The sequence below is a fragment of the Octopus bimaculoides genome, chromosome 9, assembly GCF_046866305.1.
Source record: "Octopus bimaculoides isolate indiv1 chromosome 9, ASM4686630v1, whole genome shotgun sequence".
Taxonomy (NCBI): Eukaryota; Metazoa; Mollusca; class Cephalopoda; order Octopoda; family Octopodidae; genus Octopus; species Octopus bimaculoides.
In genome coordinates, this window is record NC_142936.1 from 43730524 (window position 1) to 43753454 (window position 22931).

Sequence of the window (22931 nt, forward strand, 5' to 3'; positions counted from 1 at the left end):
TGTTTTAAATGTCGCAAAGTTTTCAACGATAAAAGTAAAATAATGAAAAGAAACCCCAAAACATTTGGTTTTAAGCTTACATACTTAAATAATTAAGGGGGTGTAAATGAAAGTATTTCAGTTATATCTAGAGATGAGAACGAGAAAAGTTAGCAGACAGAAGAGAGATAATGGATTGTATCAAACTGGAGTAACACTTCAATGAAGCAGTCGATTGATCAAATGTAGACAAAGCCGACTTTAACTTTCATCCTCATCTATCTAACAACTCTGAGATTTTGTTTTTAGAATTAAAGACAATTCTGAACTCGCTGTCATTTGAACTCAAAACGTAAAAGAGCCTTGAAGTTATTTTCTCTGGTTGTTTAGGTTCAAAGTTTAAATTTCGTCGAGATTAACTTTACCTGTTATCCTTTCGAGGCCGATATGATATAGTATCCGTCATGTGGTTCGATTGTAGTCAGCGCCTGACAAATTGCTTAACAACATTTCGCCCGTCTTTACATACTGATTTCAAATTCCGCTGAGGTCGAATTTGCTATTTATCCATTCGTGGTCGGGTAAAGTAAGTACCAGTCAAGTACTGAGGTCGATGTACTTGACTTCTCTCTTCCAACAAGAACTATTGGCCCTTTGCCAAAATTTGAAGCCATTAATATTCATCAGTAGTCTTATTTTTACTATGTGCTTTCAGTGTACTATTGAGCATAATTCTGTGTGCATTTAGTATGTGTAGTGTTTTGTTTTGTTTTGCGGGAAGACTTACTCTATTGAAATTGCTGTACGGGTTATATGTGCGGTGTCTAACATTGCTATTTTCTGTATGTTATACACTTTTATAAGTCCTGAGTTTTGCGAAATGAAATATATTTGTGTGTTAATATATCATTCTCGATGTACCTTATATTAATGAGATTGTTTCTGCTTCAAGTCCCAATATTCGGGATGTCACTATTTTCAGAGTTTCGTATTTGGATAATTTATCAGTTTCTTTGAAAACTACATTATCGCCTGTCGATTAGGAGGCGCTTCCTCTCCAGGATGTCTCTACAGGAGTATCTGATCGGGTAACCCTTAACCATGATCGTCTTTTTCATATGTATTGGTATATCCCAGAATATAGTCGATTTGCCAAGAAGCCCTTTTTTCTGGCTTATTTTCGTAGTATCTCTTTCCTTTTGGTATTTCATCATGTGAATATAACTTCCGATGTCAGCTCCAACTGTGTCCCACCAATGATTGTGTTTTTCTTGGCTAAGACTGATAATCTAGGGACAATATAGTTAATTATTTCTTCTCCGTCTCCACATATTCTGCCGTTACCATATTGTGCTTCATTACATATTTCTGATGGTTTCTGGCGTTGTACGCTTTGGTCTTGTGTTTCTCAACCAATATTACATTTCTTTGTCTATTTCTCCAATGTTCGGCGTTTATCACCTATTAGTCGTGTAGGGGCATTTTTGCCATCGCTTTATCATGGAATTTTCTAACCAAATTTATTGCTAAGATTTTAGTCTTTTCACACATTCTGTCTCCAATTTTTCATAACTGCAGGCCATTTAAATGTTCATTTATATTGTTGACATCTTTGAATATAGAAAACATATTTTTCGTCTGTGTAGATATTTGCATTAGTTTTCCATACTTCTTTACTACATTTTTGTAATTTATTATTATTATTATTATTATTATTATTATTATTATTATTATTATTATTATTATTATTATTATTATCATAAAATATTTCATAATAAATTTTTAGTTCCATATACCACCTAGCATTCATAATTTATTATTATGATTATTTTTGCTGCTTTTTCAAGCATACGGGCATAGTCTGAAATTAAGGGAAGGCAGCTGCTGGGCTAAACTCTTTTAATATTCGACTGTTTCTTTATTTTAGCAATCTCGGATGGGTGACACGCAAAGCTGTCCTCGGTGGAATTTGAAATCAGAGCAAATACAGACGGAACAAATACCTCAAGGTATTTTGTGCGATGCTGTAACGATCTTGCTAATCCACTATCATAAATATATAATTAATAATTGCCTCAAATTTAGGCACAAGGTCTGCAATTTTAAGGGGAGGGTTAGTTGATTACATGTATCTCAGTACATGACTGGTACTTTATTTTGTCTATCCCGGAAGAATGAAAGACAGAAATGATCTCAATAGGATTTGAATTCAGTCGGAAATGATTCCCTAAACAAATTTTCGAGTGCTCCTTTGATCCTGCCAATCCATAGATCAAAATGTATATTTAATAATCCTTTCTACTATATGCATAAGACCCGAAATATAGTGGGAGGAGGATAGTCAATTACATCAACCCCAGTGCTCAAATGCTACTTATTTTATCGACCACGAAAGTATGACAGACAAAGTTGACGTAGGTGGAATTTGAACTCAAATCACAAAGCCAGAAGAAATATCGCTAAACATTTTTGTCCAGCGTCCAAACGATTCTGCCATCCTACCGTTATAGTATTGTAATGCTACTCCTGCTGATTATTCAAAATACTTTTCAGTTTATTAAGAATGAAAATGTATACAAATACAATCAAAACCCCTTTTTAAGTCCTTCAAGTGCAAACAAAATATATTTATAGTAATTTCGTAAATGCACACATAAAATAAATATGAGCTTTATCATTTTCTGCTTAAATGAAATGAAGGACGGAATTTCTTTCCTTTTTTTTTTTTTGTTGTTGTTGATCTGATTTTCTAAAATCAAAAATCAAAGGAGTATTATTTTAAAAAATAAAACGCATGATAATAAAATAAAAGTTAGATACAGAGTTTTACAACCCGCGTTTAAATGTATAAGTGCCGACATATTTATCTGTTTCTTTTATTTGGCAAGTAGCCATTTCAGTATTTACACGATTTGCAAAATGGATGAGGAGGTGGGTTCTCAGCATTTGTAATAACAACATCCTCAATAACACGTACTAGCACAAATTCCCAAGTATTTTCAAAATAAAAATACAGACACTTTAAAAAAAAATTAACACCACAAAAAATCCCAACAAAACTTTAAACACGTAGAAATACACACGCAAAAAACCCCTTCGGATAATTTTATCTTTTGAGCATCAGAGATTAAAAGAATAGCATGAAATTATATTTTTGTTTTTAAATCAGAAATTGATTAGTCTTAGTGGGTACACAGCTGCTTAATATTTTTTCATGAGTGCGTTTACGAATGTAAAAAATATGTTGTTGTATATAAATACACTTCGTTTGCATTTGAAGTATACATTGTATTCGGGCTAAATTTGATAGTAAGCATATCCACAATATCCAAGAATAAAAGTATTTTAAAATGTCTAAAAATATCAGCTAGATTATATCTAGGGGACAACAGAAATTAAGAAGCCAGAAATTGGGGCTGGTGAAATCGTAAAAATTCTCCGATAACCACCTCTGACTCTTTCCGGAAGTATGGCAAGGAACCGAATTCTGTTACCACACATGGCGTTTCAGTAGTAAACCTCTCCAACCAGTGATTAACCACAACCTCCAGCAGCTTCACGTAGCTATCTGAATTGAGCTTAGGCCCTTGTTCAAATAGGTGAAGATAAACTTCTGCTGGCCATGGCTTCGTAGTTTCCGTTGCAGCTGTTCATGTCACACCTTATGACCTCTTCAATATCCACAAAACATTGAGCAGCAGTCATGATATCGGCATTTTGATAACGGGTGCTAATCATCATGATAGGGTGAATCTTTTCCAACATTAAGAAAACTTCCAGTTTTCCAAGTCAGTTAATTTTTTCTCAACATCTTTAATCCTTATGCATTTTAACACCATTGACTGTTCACCAAGCATCAATACATCACCAATACATCTGTTCCCGGAAAAATAAAGAAGCCATAAAAAATCGTCGAATTTATCCCAAACGCCCAGTTTAAACATTATGTATGAAAACAGAAACATTACGAACAATAATAGTAACATCACCGACAGCAACATTTATTCTTTTGTAAACGTTCTTGGCCAAAAAATGCAACTCGACTGGAACCAGCTCAAAAAATACGCGAACTATGTCTCAAAGCAGTGCTTGTTTGCCCAACCCTATGAATTTATCTATGAAAGGCTGAGAAGCGGGGTGACGTGTCTATAGGGATCCATAAGCTCTCGAAATGAGTTGGAAGAAGCCTTACGCGGTATGTAGTAGAATGTATGCTCTATCGATGGAAACAGGAATATGAAAGCGTGTCAGTTTAGTCTTTCATCTTTTCGGGGCCGATAAAGTAAAGCTACTAATCAAGTACTGGGGTCGATACTATCGAATAAACCTGCCCCTCAGAAACACTGGCTTCGAGCCTAATTTAGGAATCATTACTATTATTACTATTATTATTTTCATCAGAAAAAAAAACTGTATAAACCATTGTCCCGTGTAAGAGCAGATTTGTAATTCACTTGTGCTCCATTCCTGGGGCGTACACTTGTTAAACCCTCTCTAAACGTTCCATTAACTGCAGTTCAACATCAGAATGTAAAAACTAAAATAGAGCCTTGATCTCTATGCCAGGATATAAAAAAGAAATTGTAAATGTATGGAGTATTGCTCTCACATCTGGAACGATACTACTGCTTCACACACAAACAGCCTATATCGCATTCAAGAAAAAGTTATCCCACTAATTTGTGTTAAGTCACTCCCAGATACTCTCCAGCTTTTAGTCCACAGACTTACTGTCTTTTATATCAGCCTTTTCTACTGCTAGTATGATAGTTTTGCTCCTAGGAACTCCCTGCTCAGGTACTCCACTTTCATTCGTCTCTCCTCCTACCATCATCATTGTTGTGCCTGACCTATAAGGCAAAGCACTAATCACTACGTTCATCCCTTTCTCCTCAGAACGTCGGTTCTCCGGAATTCCAACATTGCTCATGTTTTTCTCATAGGTGTTGACTTGCAAAGCTTCAAAAGAAACTCTAATGGTATCAATCTCGCTTGTCTAGATGTGCCTACAAAGGATAAGGGCACTTCCTAGCAAGTAAATATAAATGAAATATTAATGACCTGTAAGGACACCGTATTTAGTTATGGAAATATAATATACTACAAAGTATAATAACCGTTTTTATAAGTCAATAATGTGTTCTACTCTGTTAGCAGTGCTATTACATCACTTGTAGAGATAACCTTAACAAGCTATATAAATTAGAAGGGCCCATCATTTTAACCGATGATCTACAGACAATAACTTATTGAAAAGTAGTGAAAATATTTCAAAAACAAAGCAAAAAATGAGGAAAAAATTTATTCTTACTGCATATGAAACTTATTTGGTATTAAAATTGCTTTTTAATATCGGAAGATCTGGTCGATTTAAACAATATTCACATTAGAAATATATTCACTAAATCATTGTCATCTTTCACAGCTAACGGTCTGTGTTTACAGCAAAATATATACAGCAACATAAAAACTTTTATAATTTTTTTTTCGTATAGCTGTCTGCACCAGGAAAAACAAACCATATATTATCCTTATGTTATCAATTGGTGAATTTAATAGCGGTCGGTATTGTGACCTCAGATTTGACAGTGTCATGTCATCTTAAAAAATGTTATTTGCTTTTATTTTTTTTTAAATTTCCATTTTACTTAAATTACAATTCAGTTACAGTAAATGTATTTAGTCATTGTTTTCTTTCTTGATCTCATCAGAATTGCGAGAGTGTCGTTATTTGGTTACGTCTTTGCACGTTTTGTGTTTAAATCCCGCTTGGATTGATTCTACCTTTCGCTCTTTCAATAAAATAGGCATCAGTCATGTTCTATGTTCAATTCAATTGACTGTCCCTTTCAACAAATTTGAAGCCTTTTGTTTGCATTAAAAAAAAAGGATTTACACAAATAAATAAACTCACACGCACACACATACATATAAATGTACTATCGCGAACATAATATCTTATAGAAATATATCTCGCTGTTGTTGGTGTATATGTGAGTTACATTCAGGCGTGTGTTCGCGCGCAACGGTGTGTATCTGCATGTGTTCGTGGGCAGTTAGTGTAGCTCTATAGAGTTAGCCTACTTGAATTTGTAAAGGGACGACATTGAAGAAGTTATTTATTATGGATGCGCGTTTACATGCTGGTCTCTACAAATATGTCCATCTGTTTACTTGTATGCCTGTGTATGCTGGATTTAAAGCCAAAACGGTTGCTTGAAATCATAGGCGATTTTAGGGAACAGGATGGTTGGCAATTAATGAGGTGCTTTTGAAGGAAGTGTCATAATACAGTCTATGGGTTCCAGTATCTGCCACATGACACGGAACTTGTGTGTGTGTGTGTGTGTGTGTGTGTGTGTGTGTGTGTGTGTGTGTGTGTGTGTGTGTGTGTGTGTGTGCATGTGTATCGGGGCAGTTGTTAAAGTGTGTGTGTAAGCGTAGTCAGAATACTCGTTCTGTGAGTGTACGTGTGTGCATATGTGTGTGTGTTGTGCAAAAGACTCTTTGATACATTACATCTGTAAAACCGACGATAAAAACAAAAATAGCTCTGGACTTGTTCTAGTTTGAGATCTTTTTATGATAAAATTTGGTCATATGATTAACACTGATTAAACCGTTTGCGATATGTAGTCGCGTGTAATGTCTGGATATGCAAATACCGATGAAATTCGAAGACAAAGTGATTGCGGGAATGTGCCCTGTAGTGAGTGTAAAGAGAAAGGGTTAAAGATTGACAGTGCAGGACTAAAGTCCAAGCTGTTATCCATCTGGAAGTAAGGTTTCTTTGAAGGCTTTCTTCCTACAAGTACTAGAAAAGCTAAAAGGAAAGGAACGTCGCAGACAGGGCCAGAAACAGCATGCCACAAAATTGCTGTTCTCAGAGCACTGTCAATCGCAACACCGAAAACGGAGAAGGGAGTTGCTTTGCCTTTAGACCCAACAGCCGAGCTAGTAACTATGAAACTTAGGGGCAAGAAACTAAGCACTGCTCTTTCCAGTATTACTATCCAATCAACTTGTTATGATGACGATGAGTTGGTAACAGAGAACCCCACCCTCAGGGAAAATTTCGACTCTTCGATGGCCCAATGATCATTGATTACTAAACCAATTTAGTGTATATGAACAATAAATTCTTGTTAATATTTTAGTTGACGAAAAATGGATAACCAGTAAGAGCTACTTTGAAAAGGAAGAGTGGTAGGTATCACTGTAGCAGGAAAAGAATGTTTGAAAAATTATCCTCAAGAGAATGTAAGACGATCCACAATCCGGCTGATCTAAAATCTTTCCTACTGGCAGTAGGAGTGGAGAAATGCAGTCGGAGCCGTGGAGTTCGTCGATCCAACGCAATCGCTGTTCCAAGTTCAATACCACTACGTGACAACTTGGGCAAGAATTATTTCAAATTTGCTGTACCTTTACAAATTCTTCTGACGTCAGCTCTATAAACACACACACACACACGCACACACACACGCACGCACACACACATATGTATGCATGTATATATATATATATATATATATATATATATATATATATATATATATATATATATATATACTCTCGGTTGTTGCTCCCCGATAACAATGTTTATGAATCAAAACGCAATTCTAGCTTAACATATCAATAATTCATTGAAAGTCGTCTGTGAAAAGAAGGGAAGATACGAATAGAATTATCGATCATTTGCAAAATAGAGAACGACTTTCTTTAGTGGTAGAGAATCATGGACTAAACGGTTATTGAAACAATGGAATCAAACAATGAAATCAATCGAAGTAAACAATCGGAAGACTAAGAACGAAATGAACAAAATATATGAACAGAAAACAAGAGCAATCTTGAGATCAAAAAGAGGGGAAAGGCATTAAATAAACATGTGAATCGTCTGTTGATTCACTATGTTCAAAACTCCGCAGCACACACATACGCGCATACTCATTCAAACGTGGCGTGGATGTGTTAGTAGCTTGCTTACCAACCACATGGTTCCGAGTTTAGTCCCACTGCGTGACACCTTGAGCAGGTGTTTTCTACGATAGCCTCGGGCCTACCAAAGCCCTGTGAGTAGATTTGGTAGATGGAAACCGAAAGAAGCCTGTCGTATGTATGTATGTATATATATATGTGTGTGTGTGTATGTATGTATATTATCAATCAGTTTCATTTCTGTATTTCTTGTCCATAGAGAAAGAGCCGGACTCTAACATAGATTCAAAGCTCCTTCATATGTGTATATTGAACGCTGTGAAGCACGAACTGGAAGGAAACGGGTCGAAGAAGAATGTTCGTCTGTGCTTGGCGAGGTCAAGAATGAAAAGAATTAGTAGCAGGACACATGTGACCAGCGAGGGGTAGGGAGAAAGAGTGGTAGAGGGAGAAGAAGGGGAGGAAGTACAATATAAGTGAGCAAAGAGAGATAGATAGAGAGAGAGAGAGATTGTAGTGACGGGGAGAGGCGAAGAACAGTACAAGGAAGAATGAGAGGGGGAGATGTATGTATGTATATATGTATGTATATATGTATGTATCTATGTATGTATGTAGGTAGGTTGGTAGGTAGGTAGGTAGGTAGGTAGGTAGGTAGGTATGTTTGTGTGTTTGTGTTTGTTCCTCACCACCGCTAGACAACAGATGTTGGTATGTTTACGTTCTCGTAACTTAGTGGTTCGGCAAAATAACCCGACAGAATAAGTACTAGGCTTTCAAAGAATAAGTCCTGTGATCGATTTCTTCCAATAAAGGTGGTGCTCTAGCATGGCCGCAGTCAAATCACTGAAACAAATAAAAGAAATATATACACACACACACACACACACACACACACAAAGGTATATATATATATATATATATATATATATATATACATACAGAAATATTCATGTATTTATAAAGAATAAAAAGTTTTGAATGGTACAACAATGCACTATAATACAAAAAAATGGACTATATACTTGTAATTTAGTTATCTATAGTCCGATGATATTTCGGAATAAAATTCCTTCTTCAGATCTTCTTAGATGGAGTTTCTGCTATAAACTGTTTACTAACGATTTTTTTTTTCCGGAAGTGACGCAGTAGTGGTGTCACGAAACTCCTTCCAGAATTCCTCTTGAGAAGTCTGTGAGGTCGGCTATGTTTCAATCTCGTGTGTGTTGGTATATATGTAGCACAGCTTCTAAGTTATGTGTTATACGTGCAGCTCTGTTTTTTTTTTATATATATATATAAACAATACATGAGCATTTTATTAAGAATTAACCTACGCGCGTCCAGATGTAGCTAAATAATATATTGATTACCAATCGCCAGCCTGTTGTAAATTTGGGGTCCTAGTCTGTGTATGAGTAATGCTTCCTTAATTCTTGAATTACCCAAATTTCTTTCATTGTCCTCAATTGTGACTGTTATGCTTTTATGTATTTATATTTTTATATATGTCGTTATACAAGTAATTGTATCTGCATTTATATATGTCTGTGTATACTGGAACGCACGCAAGCACACCTTGGGGAAATCTTGTATTATATCCCCAAGCCGATCAATGCCTTGTGAGTGAGTTTGGTTGATGAAAAGTGCGTGGAAGTCCATCATACATCCATACATACATACGTACAACTCGTACGTTACAAATACAATCTATGAGTGAAAAATTAAAATATGCAACACAGTGTTTTTGTTAAAGGCGGTGCACCAGCGTAATTCCAGTCGACTATACCTCTATTACAAACTTGTATTTATGAATTTTTTCTTTCTTAACATGATACAAGGAATTTTCTTTTTCCCAAACTTTTTTCCATTACTCAAACGGAAAATTAATTAATTAAAAGTGCTTATGGGGAGAAAATATTAAACAAAGAAACGAGGGAGGTATCACATAGTCGTGAGATGTGCTGAAAACAGCAGCTAAATCACCCTTAAATTACACACAAAGTGTATTATTTTCTTTTTTCATAATTTCTGTGTATAGAACACAAATTCGCAAAAATATTTAGAAAATTCAAAAACATAGATAAGTTACAAGGGTTTTTTAAAACGAAAAGTAAATGAATCTAAAAATAATTTTTTTCAATCATTTTCCATTACACACAAAGAAAAATATTAAATGAATTTAAAAGCAATCTGTTTTTTAAAAGATTCCACCTTACCCCCAGCATTTCCAAGGGCATTGTGAAAAAAAACAATCTGAAAATTTCCCGTCAAAACGGAGATATTTCCAGTTTACGTGGTCATCCCATTCCGGAACTTCACCGATATATGAGAGAGAAGAAAAGGGAAACGAGTTGTAACGTTGCGAATTTGAACGTCACGGCTGATCTATAGCTATGCTAACCACAACATTAAAGCATTTGATCTATAGCTATGCTAACCACAACATCAAAGCGTCATAACCAGACCGGCTAAATTAGGAAGCATAAACTGTATGCTAAAATACTAGTACCCTGCCAAGGAAGGTTTCAGAGACTTACTTGTTTATATTGTCTACTTAAATTGCATTTCGAGTGATGCCATACTTTCTTCTTCATTTTCTATTTTAACCTATATCCCCCGCTCAAGGAGAAGCCACTTCTAACCACCTTTAGCAGGCATTCTCAGTTCCACGTTTTTCAGTTGCTGTTCAGCGCGGAATACTCTTTGCTTCAACAATAAATCTGCAAAATTGACGCTTGGAAGGATTGAAAAAAATGGAACAATGGATTTGATAGGGGTATTTGGCGCATGGTCGTGAGTTCGATACCTGCAGTGCGTTGAGTCCTTGAGCAAGACTTTTTATTTCACGTTTTTTCAGTCCGCTCAGCAAGCGAAAAAAAATGAGTAGTACCTGCATTTCAAAGGGCTATCTTGTCACATTCTGTGTCACGCTGAATCTCCCTGGGAACAATGCTATGACCAAGCGTGTCTGCAAAGTGCTCAGTTACATGCACGTTACTTTCACGAGCAGGTTGTTCAGTTCATCGGATCAACTGGAACCGACTTGACCGACAGAGTGCCATATAATATAAACATATACAGGGTGCGGTGAATATATTGTCGTCTAAATTACGCAAAAATGACACTAACACAGACATCTCATTTTAACAGATATATTTACCAAAATTACATTAAAATATCTTGAAATACCAAACAGTAAATTTATTCAATAAATTCGTCATTGGCTTCAACCACAACCTCCAGGCGACTTCGGAATCTCCTGAATCTCTTCCAGACGGTCTCCTTGTTTAAGTTGGTGAATGCTGCCATAATCCTAGTCTGTGGTGATACAAGGAGTTTTGTTGGTATCTCTTTCAACCGCGCCCCACACATAATAATCAAAGGGGGTGCAGTCTGGAGAGTTAGGTGGCTAGATGTTAGGGGTGATGCGGTCGCAGAAATTGTCCAACAGCCATGACTGGAAATAATACATTTCTAAATCTCTCAGAGAGATTTATGCAGTAGTAATACGATGAAGTAGTTGTATGCTGTCAACTTAATGTGACAGTCCCCTAAAGGGAATAATACTACTGATACTACTGTTGATTAGACCTAGGAAGCTGCACCGCTTCCTGTCGGCCTTGACAGATTTTCTGTCCTTATGTTTACTCCAGACTGAGGATGAGCAAAGACTCAGAAACATGTCTCTGGATGCAGGCTTAGCTGGGTGGAGGTGCTTGTCTCCCCCTTGTAAACATAAGGACACAGGAAATGTGTCGAGGCCGACAGGAAGGGTGCAGCTTCCAAGGTCTAACCAACAGTAGTCAGCGCATTAATAAAGAGTCATTCTTCATCACAAAATATAAACCCCTTTACAATGCATCCACCAAAAATGACTTTACCACCAGAGGCTTAGAATAACACGCAAATATTAAAAACGATATATTCAAAAGAGTTACTTGACATAAATTTATTCAGAATAATTCCAACCGCTACTATTCCAACCACAACGGGTCACTTTTAGTTCACTTGACCATTTAAAAGGATTCCACCTTGAGCTAGCTGGCATTGTGCCAAAATTTGAAATCACTATTCAGTCATTTCTTTGCGTCTTCACGCTCTGAGTTCAAACTCAACCATGCCTTCATGCTTTTGGTGTCGATAAAATAAGTAGCAGTTGAGTCCCGAGGTCGATGTAATTGGTTTAACTCCTCTCCCGAACTTTCTAGCCTCGTGCCAATACTTGAGACCAATATTTAATGACTTCTTATTTCACAGGGTCGATCTTGATTTTACTCGTCACTCACAAGGATGTGGAATATGTATCCCTGCACACTGAGGTTGCTGAATCCTTCTTATTGTAATATCGCCACAAAAAATATTTTACGATTACTAACCTGGTACCATGAAGTATGCCGCATTGCTTCGTCTTCAATGTGACTTCAGTCAAAAACCAAAAGCCATCAGAGATCCCAATCTTCACAGTGAATTCAATACGAACTATCCTAACATCCTTGGTATTGAATGAGGTTGTCATTTTCATCCTTTGACAACTACGAAGATTCTTCTTCCTCTTCTTTGAGCGGTACATCGGGAAATCAGTAATCGCCAGTTACCATCGTCTCTGACCAACCTGTTTGCTTCTTCCTGGGAGATGTTCAGTCTGCGAAGATCTTTGAAGGTACTACGCTGTCTTCCTTGGCCGGCCTCTTTGTTACCTTCCACCAGCATCCAGCTCATAGCTGTTTTGGCAAGCCTCTCCTCTGGCAGATTTAATGTGTCCAGCCACTCTCATTCGTCGTTCGCTTACAATTGTATGCAAGGGTCTTTTTTATTGCTGCTTGGAGAATGGCTTCATTTGTTATTCTGCCTCGATAAGTGATTCGTAAGATTTTTCTGAGGCACCGCTGATGAAATACGTCGAGTCGGCGGGAGATTTCTCCTGTCATCTTCCAGATCTCAGCTGCATAGATCGCTATTGGCAGTATTGCTGTTTTGTACAGACGAATCTTCAGCTCTATACTTATGTTATTGCTACACCAAAATGTTGTCAGTCTTCAAAATACTACGAAGATAGCGTCAATCAATAATTGGAGATGTCTGGCAAGGAAAGATGCGGAAAGATGAATTCAATACAGTGAATTCAATACGAACTATCCTAACATCCTTGGTATTCATCCTTTGACAACATCAGAAACTATGGTTCGTGAATCACCTCAGTAAGGGTCACCTGATTAAAATATTGTGCTGCCTTGAGAATGGAGACTGGATTCTCATGCAGCAACAGTATGGACTTTGTTGACTACCGAAAACACTTGTAGTGGCCTTCAGTCGAATGATGGATTAGGTCTACCACTTATTGTGTATTAACTCAACGTCCAAACAACTCACTAATCCAAATTACAATTTATTGAATTTTGTTTATGGTAAAGGTTTACCTAATCGTAAACGTTAAACTGTAAGCGTTAAACGATTGTAAACGTTGAATTATAACTGTTTTACAAATAATTAGCCTTTTGCGTTTATTTATAAACTAAACGCAAAAATAAACAAAAGAAAAGATTGACAGAGACAGAGAAATTGCGTTTGGGAAAAACTAAGAATGAAAAAAGAGTGGTGGTGAAGACAAAAATCAAATGTGGAAGATAAGGAAATAGTAGAGAAGCAGAGTGTAATGAGAGAATTCTGGATCTTAATAATCGATTATAGACACAGCTACTATTGAACCAGCTCCTATTGACTAAATTATTGTTTGTCTAAAAATATCACCAGGCAGTCTGTTTACAAAACAGTGGAATATGTGGAAGCATATTTGACAGTTATAACGGGAAAATATGTTTAAAATATATTCAATATTGATGTAAAATAGAAATTATTTATGAGTTATAACACCCAAGTATTTTCAGCAGATCAGGAGAGGACAACACAAGGTGTTTTACGGATTTATTGGCCCCTTTTACAGGCGGATAAATATATCATAGACGCTATAATACCTCATCTATCTAACCTAGTTGATAAATTATAAAGTTTAATCAATAAAATAACGTCGGTATACTCCTAAGTTCAATTCTTAATTGCATCTAAAATCATTAATGCCAAAGTGCAAATAAGAGTACAACTCAGGATAGTAAGATCGGCCACAAAATCATTTAATACAATCTGAAAAGACAGAGCTCTTAACATCAGTATCAAACTAAAGCTCTTGAAAGCTGCAATATTTTAAGCATGTCGTCAGAGCCCGGAACCTCAGTACCAATATCCTAGAGAGAAGAGTCAACTGGAAGCAAGGAAGAAGGAAACCGAAAAGACGTTGGCTGGATGGCGTGAAAGAATGTACCGGAAGACCTATGGTTGAATGCACTACCATCGTTTCAGATAAGAATCAATAGAAAAATATGTGCATGCGTCCATGGTCCCCGTTCCTCAGCACCGAAGATTGGAATAGACAAGGTGAGGCATAATTTACTGACAAACAAAATTTCTTCGGGGCTAAAATTTACGTTTAACGTCAAAAGATTTACACGGTTTTCATCAATAAGTATTTATCAAAGACTAAATTATATTTTCATATTTGAAATTTATTTTCCAGATGACAAGTCTTAATCTTAGCTAGTGATCTGTGTTTACAGCAAAATTTAGCATAACGTTGTGTTATGCTAGATTTGGACTGTAATTTATACTTAACTTTTGACACATACAAAGGTTACAAATTTAACAGTAATCTCAATAAAGAGAGACACCGATACCAGAAAAGGTAAATTATCTTTCATGGTTGAATTATCATAAGCTGTAAAACATGAAAGTTCGATGCCCACGGCACACAATTAGATATCTTTGTATTTCCCATACTAGCAAGTAAAGTCAGAAGACACAAGTTATTGTCTATCGTCTCTGTTAATCTTCTGAAGCAAACGATTAATTTGACTTCACAGAAAACAAAGAAAATTGTCCGACATCAAAAAATCTGTATTTTTTCTATTTGGTTGATTGCTCTGAACTCAGTAGTGTCCATAAATGCATCAAAGTTCCAAGGGATTTCATGGAACAGATGAGGAATTTATGATATTCATGTCTTTTTTTCCCTCTTAGAGCAAAAGAAACGTAAATGAGGAGGGGATTGTCAAAAAATAAAGCCGACTATTATAGGGGATTGTGCATATATAGGACTTGGTTTATTACTGGCATACACGCACTGAATGTAAAGGAAGTGAAGGGTAGAAAAATTAATACAAGGAAGGATAGAACATTTCAGGAACTCAAGAATGCGACTAAGAAGAAGAAAAGGAAGAAGAAGAGGAAGAAGAAGAGGAAGAAGAAGAGGGGGAAGGGGAGGAGGGGAGGGGAGGGGAGAAAGAGGAGAGGATGAGATAAAGGGGAGGGAAGGAGGATAGAAGGAAGAGGAGGTGAGAAGGAAGAGGAGGAGGTAAGAAGGAAGAGGAGGAGGAGAAGGAGAGGAGAAGGAGGAGGAGAAGGAGAGAAGAAGGAGGAGGAGAAGGAGAGAAGAAGGAGGAAGAGAAGGAGAGGAGAAGAAGGAGGAGAAGAAGGAGGAGGAGAAGAAGGAGGAGGAGAAGAAGGAGGAGGAGAAGAAGGAGGAGGAGAAGAAGGAGGAGGAGAAGAAGGAGGAGGAGAAGAAGAAGGAGGAGGAGAAGAAGGAGGAGAAGAAGGAGGAGGAGAAGAAGGAGGAGAAGAAGGAGGAGGAGAAGAAGGAGGAGAAGAAGGAGGAGGAGAAGAAGGAGGAGGAGATAGCAACGAGGATGGTAAACAACAGACAAAAATGTAAACGTCAGCAATAACAACAAATTTGGCCAATGGTTTATTGTTTGGTCATTAGCAACTACAGTAGTAGTAGTAGTAGTAGTAGTAGTAGCAGCAGCAGCAGCGACAACAGTAGTGGTAGAAAAAGAAGAAGCAGCAGCAAATTAGAATTTTATTCATTAATTAATGACTTTTAAATTTAATAATAGATGGTTTCTTCATTTATACATTAATTAATAAAAACAAAACGATATTAGCCATGAAGTTCTAAAATTACACAAGGAAGATGGGAGAAAGAATATCTAGTGGAGAGGTTCATGCCTTTATAAACATGTAGGTGGCATTAAGTAAGTTCATAAATCAATTTTAATTGTAAATAGAAATTGTTTCAGAATGTTAAAATGGCGCAAAATTTACTACCCTGTCAAGGCGCCCCTCCTAATTAATACCATAAATATAGCCTTTATATTAACTGAACTATTCTTGGTATGAAAACGTGTGTGATGAAAGAAAGCACTCTGTTTCATTGGAGACTCTGTGTCCGGCTGATTAAACAACTTGATAAATAACTGCTGGTATGGCTTTGTGGTTAATTTGTCCACGCTTATTCATGTGATTGCCGTGTTTGTATTACAATGCGTGGCGGCTTGGGGAAGATCATACAATAGCCGCTATTAGATCCAATTTTAGCCTCAAAACTAAAATTGGATAGAGGTGAAATTGCGGAAGTCATATAGGCCACCGCGGATTTTGAACTTAGAATGCGAAATGCCCGTACAGATACATCAAAGGATCCCCTCCGGTGCTCTATTTTGCCAACCCACCTCTCTAGACCGGTACAATATGTATCGACCATGGAGGAATGAAAAGTAAAGTTGACCGCTTTAAGACTTGAATTCAGACCACAGGCAGCTAGAATAAATACCGATGCTCTAACGACTCAGCCATTTCGTCTCGTGATAACCCATAAGGTGTGGTTTCGTCCTCCCCTTTTTTATTATAGTTGTCTCACAAGCCTTGAATAATGTCGACAATAATCTGCAAAAAAAAAAAAAAATGAGGACAGATACTATCCTCTTCTTCTGAGGTCAGAAGTAGACTGTATATTAGAAAGGCTGCCACATGTCCAGTCTGCTACATACCATCTTATACGATAAACTATCGCATGTCACAGTTCTGACAGTGTGGTGTTCAATTAGATCAGGGGTTCTCAGCCTTTTTTTAAATCTAGGATTCTAGCTTTACTCTTGTGGAAATCACTCCCCGCTATACTTATTCGATGTTTAAAAAATCCTATTGTATTTTTATAATTAAATATTATTAGGACTTCTTAAAATTTTTGTGTACTCTAGACCTATAGCCAATTTCTTGCGCATAAACCTTAACAACTAACTAAATCCAAGGGGAAATGAATGTTCATAAGTAAAATGAGTTACAAATATACAAGTATATATTTATTAAAATAAGCTAGTAGTTTAGTGTTAATTTATTTAATGCAAGTCTGGGGGGTTGATGCTGCTCTGCTAGTTTTGCAATATTCTGCTCCAGTGTTGTCAATGATAATCGAAGAGGCGAGCTGGCAGAAACGTTACTCGCACGGGCGAAATGCTTAGCAGTATTTCGTCTGCCGTTACGTCCTGAGTTCAAATTCCGCCGAGGTCGATTTTGCCTTTCATCCTGTCGGGGGCGATAAATTAAGTACCAGTTTCGCACTGGGGTCGATGTAATCGTCTTAATCCCTTTGTCTGTCCTTGTTTGTCCCCTCTATGTTTAGCCCCTTGTGGGCAATAAAGAAATAAGAAGTTCACTTTTTTTCTACAATGTCGATTTGATTCCGAGCTCTTGATAGTAAGATAGTGACACGGCAGAAACCAAATTCAACAAGCTAAGATAAAGGAAAAGCAGTAAAGTACAACTGCGCTTCCCCACCAGAATAGTGGATATTTTATAGCAGTTTCATTTCTTTTCCATACATTACGTTCCCCATCTTTAAATCTTGCCTGCCTGAAATATTCCATCACTCCGAAATTCAATGAGATTCGCATGCAAGCATATCTACATCAGCAAACATTAACTTCAAAAAGAAATGTCACCCAACGCGGTATATTTAACTTCAGAAGGTCGTTAAACTGAGCTTGCATATCATCATACAAGTTTTTCAAATGTTCGGTATACAATACAAGGTTATCATCATGCAGATCACATTTTTGGAGCGAAATAACGGAGTAAAACCATGAAAGCAAACGTTTTTGTGTTAAATAATGCAACAAACGTGTTCAGCAATGACAGGATGGAATTGTTTAATTCATGGGTCCTCCCCATAAATCTATTCTTTAAAAATATAAATGTTTTTCCCTCCAGAGAAAAACAGGTCGTCTGACGAATTGAAAGGAAAAATATTTCTATTTTTCTTGAAGTTCTGTACGACAAATTAGGTTTGTGTCCCAAAATAAAGGCGAGTTTCAAATAAAAGAAAACGCCATATCAGTGTTTAAATCAAAATGAATGGTACCCTTCGCAGAGATGAAGTAAATCAACGAAGAACTAGTGAGACTAGAAAAAGTGGAGTTATCCAAAAAATGGAATATTCTAAATGGGTAGCACCAACTTTATTAAGAAAAAGAATAATACAAGCAGAGTGTGCACTGATTTTTTTTTCCACTGGTTTAAACGAATGTCTTAAAGCATGCTATTATCCCCTGCCTACTATGGAGGATATTTTTGCGAAGTTAAACGGTAGAAAGGTATTTTCTAAGTTGAATCTCTCTGACGCGTAGCTACAAATTAGAGTAGACGATAAATGCGCGAAATTCCTAACAGTTAACACACATAAAGGACTGTATAAATATAGCAGGTTACCATCTGGTTTAAAAGTTGCACCAGCGATTTTTCAACAGATTATGGACGCAATGTTAGCGGACTGTGAATTCGCAATTCCATATATGGATGATATACTCGTAAAAAGCGAATCCAAGGATCACGCAAAATTCGTATTTGAAAAACTTAAGAATTTGAAAAAATTAAGAAAAATTAAAAAATTAAAAATGAGTGAAGAAAAGTATGAATTTTTCTGACCGGATATATGATATTTAGGACAAATTATTGACATAAATAGACGACAGCCTGACCTGTCGAGGGAAGACATAATTAAAAATATGCCTCTTCCAACTAATATAGCGACATATATATATACCCTGGGTCAACTTGACATCCGCATTTTATGCAAACACACACACATACATAAAAACACACAATCATGGCTACGCAGAATACAGACATACAAACGTACACACATACATATATATACATACGCACACACACACATACATGCATACAGACTTACATACATACATACATACATACATACATACATACATGTGTATGCGCACACAGACTGACCCACACACATGCGCACAAGCAAACAAAACGCAGCTCGGATAACGGACAGATAACGACTATTGAAAAGGTTGCAAGCTGCAACGAAAATTTTAGGAATAATAAATAAGTAGGTGAGTGGAAACTTTACCAGAGAATGTGTTAAATAATAAGGCACTAAAAGAGAATGATTCTCCCCAGACACAACAAATTATGCTTCAACACACGAACTCACATTAAGAATCATGCAAACCAAATCCCAAAACGAAGTACATATATATATATAGTCACACATATATACGTTTACATATACACATGTGTATGTGAGTGTGCATAGATAGCTAGACAGACGGACAAATAGATAAATGTATTCAAACGTACATAGAAAAAGCACACACACACATTTATATATATGCAGGGATATATATATATATATATATATATATATATATATATATATATATATATGCTAGCACGCGCGCGCAAGTGTATATATAAGTATGTTTGTAGTATTATGGTAGTAATATTCTCTGGAGAGCAGTGAACCGTGTTCTTTGCGACCAATGCCGTGCGTGTGTGTGTGTGTGTGTGTGTGTGTGTGTGTGTGTGTATTTTCCATCTTGAACTTCTATTTTCATGATTATTCTCGATGATAGATGGCTTGGAGATAAACATCAGCAACAATAACCGATACCTTCCTTTCCATATGTTAACTATATCGGTGTTAGCCAGATGCTATCAATCAGGTTTAAGCAGATACTATTCTGTCATGAAAAGGATATACAAACGTATACACATACATATATACATACGCACACAAACACATACATGCAAACATACTTATTTATCAGTGTTAACCAGATGCAGTTTATGAGGGATAACGCTCCACATAGCAATAACTATTTTTTTATAAATGCATTTGAAATCCTTAAATAACATTTAGAACGAAAAACCAGACAATTCAACTTAAGGTTTTAATCAAACGAATGGATTATTGTCTTCAATTTATCAGTAAATGAGAAATAAAATTATTGATAATGGAGCTCTGCTATTGATCAGTTAACACTGTTCGCATGAAACGCTTAACATATATTCTGGTAAATCCTATAGGCAAAAAGAACAATTATTCTGAATGAATAGAAAATTGCCTTTCAGTTGGAAAATTAATACAAAAACGTAACGTTTGTTGCTTGCGAATCACAAAATATTGGGTGTAATTTTCAAGAACTTAGAAATCAGTTTTAGAGAAAATTAAATGCTCATGTTTATGGAAAAACTAATCTCATTCAAATGAGAAGCGAATATAATCTCAGACAAGATGTCGGCCACGATCTGGGATGTTTGTCTTATTACACTTTATTTTCTGTGTCCTGAATCCTGTTTTGATAAGTTGACGGGAAGATTATACAAATAGAAAAAAATACTAGGATATTTGGCCAGTATAATGAGTGAATTATAAAGCAGTGAACTAAAAGGGTAATTAAAATTACCCAATGCATTGAAATTAGATAGTTCATGTTGGTGGTGGTGCACTCGTATGACTTACGGGAAAATTCTTGACGAAGTGAAGCTTGCCTCTAAGCTGAAGAGAAAACAAGAACTTGACAGTGATTATTAGTGAAGGTCAGCGAGAAGGGGCGATAATTTCCTTTGCACTGTTTTTTTCGCCGAGAAATCTTAACTGCAATAAAAGAAAAATCTATATATTTTCGTTTCATGCATGCATACATATACATGCGTGTGTGTGTGCGTGTACGTGTGTGTGTGTGTGTTGCCAATGGCATATATTTGAAGAATAAATCCGAATAAAAGATTAGTAAATAATTTCTTCCAGTGAGATCGACCAATCGCTTGGTTGCATTTTGTACCAAGTCAGAATAGGAGAGAAATATAATCTCAAGAACATATGTGTGTATGTTTGTGTGTGTGTGTGTGGGTTTGTGTGTGTGTGTGTGTGTGTGTGTGTGTGTGTGTGTGTGTGTGTGTGTGTGTGTGTGTGTACTTTTAAATTAGTTCAAATGTATTTGTGAAATAGTCTTTAAAAATGCCATTTTACACTGCGGTTTGCCATGGAGGAATTTCTCGCTTCACGTAATACTCGCCAAAACATCATAATCTTCTCGGCATCATGAAATCCAAACAGCTAGAAATGCATTCATCGGTCTATCCGAGGGCATCTGGCAGTGTCTTGACCCCTACTGCGTAAAACGAGAATTTCTCCCTGACCTTTATATACAGGGATTGGACAAAATAATGGAGACACCTTAAAATTTCAAACAAATTTATTTTAATATGGGGTATGGCCGCTTTTTGAACTAATTACACCTTGAATTCTACGAGGTATGAACTCGTACAAAGTTTGAATTGTTTCCAAAAGAATTTTTGTCCATTCTTCAGATAAAACAGTCTCCTGTTCTTGTAGTGATGATGGCGGAGGATATTGATTCCTTACTTGTTTTGCTAAAATGAACCATAAATGTTCAATGATATTGAGATCTGGGGACTGTGGTGGCCAGATTACATATTCAACTTCACCAGAATGTTCCTCGTGCCATTCAGTAACAACTTTAGCTATGTGAATTGGTGCATTATCATCCTGAAAGATTGCGTTTCCCTCCGGAAACAGTTCCGCAACCATAGGATGAATTTGATCAGATAAAATGCTTAAATAGTCTTCACTATTAATTCTGCCATAAAGGGAAACCATTGGGACGGCGGATTTCCAAGATATAGCCCCCACCACCACCACCAACACCACCAGATCATCACAGTTTAACAGTTGGAAGAAGGTAGTCTGGGTCAAAAGTTTCTTTTGGCTATCTCTACCCATATACTCGGCCGGTGGTCGGAAATATGGTAAAGGATGACTCGTCCGAGAAAATAACATTCTTCCACTTCTCTAAGAACCAATTCTGTAGGTTTTTACTCCACTCTAAACGCTTTCCAACGTTTGTTTTTGAAAATAGTCGTTTTCTGATTGCAGCCCTGCCGTGAAATCCGGCTTTGTGCAGCTCCCAGCGAACAGTTTTTGTAGAAACTGGGTTCTCGAGGTGGTCATTAAGCTATGCAATAATTTTTGAGAGCTGTACTTTTGTGATCCTTTCTAACAATTCGCGTAAGAGTCCGACGGTCCCTATCTGAAAGTTTTGGTTTTCTTCCGGAGTTTTGTTTCGACGAGGAGGTTTTCCCTCTTTTTCAAAGGCTGTCATTACTTTCGAGACAGTATTTCTTGAAACACCAAATATTTTGGCTGCTTTCGTTACGCTAGCGCCTGCCATACGAGCAGCAACAATTTGACCTCTTTGAAAGTCCAATAGATCTGTAATTTTAATGAATTTTAATTACCTTTTCTGATGATATCTGAAAAGAAGCAGATATTTTAGCAAAACATATAAAGTAACAATAATAAAAAATAAAACAAAACATAAATATAAACAAGCTTTTGACGGTTTTATAGATACTTCAAAATTATGATGCTATGATGCAAGGTCTTTCCATTATTTTTCTAACCCCTGTATGTCACAAACATATTTATATTTGAACTGATCTAAAAGTTCGTTTTCTTCTTATTGTACATGATATGTGTGTTTGTGTGAGTATAGTTCGCTAAGAATCACATTTGTCGACAGACCTTCAATAAAAGTGCATAGTCGAAAATTGATACAAGTGCAGCCGCTTCTTCTGTAAGCATAACTACGTGTCGATCATGGATTTAAACCAATATGGTGTATAATTAACAGTAAAAATAACGTCCAAAATAAAAAAAATATGCATATGAACCAGTCTCTGTATTCATTGTAATTGTCATATATATATTTATACACACACACACACACATCTGCGCGCACGCGCCCGTGTGTGTGTGCGTGTGTGCGTGTGTGTGTGTGTGTGTGTGTGTG

At 36.5% G+C, this 22931-nt stretch overlaps 1 protein-coding gene across 1 annotated transcript in view; it reads left to right on the forward strand.

Moving 5' to 3' along the window:
* Nucleotides 1–22931, forward strand: part of LOC106877244 (cholecystokinin receptor type A) — a 300397-nt gene that overhangs the window by 63209 nt on the left and 214257 nt on the right. The window lies entirely within an intron of this gene.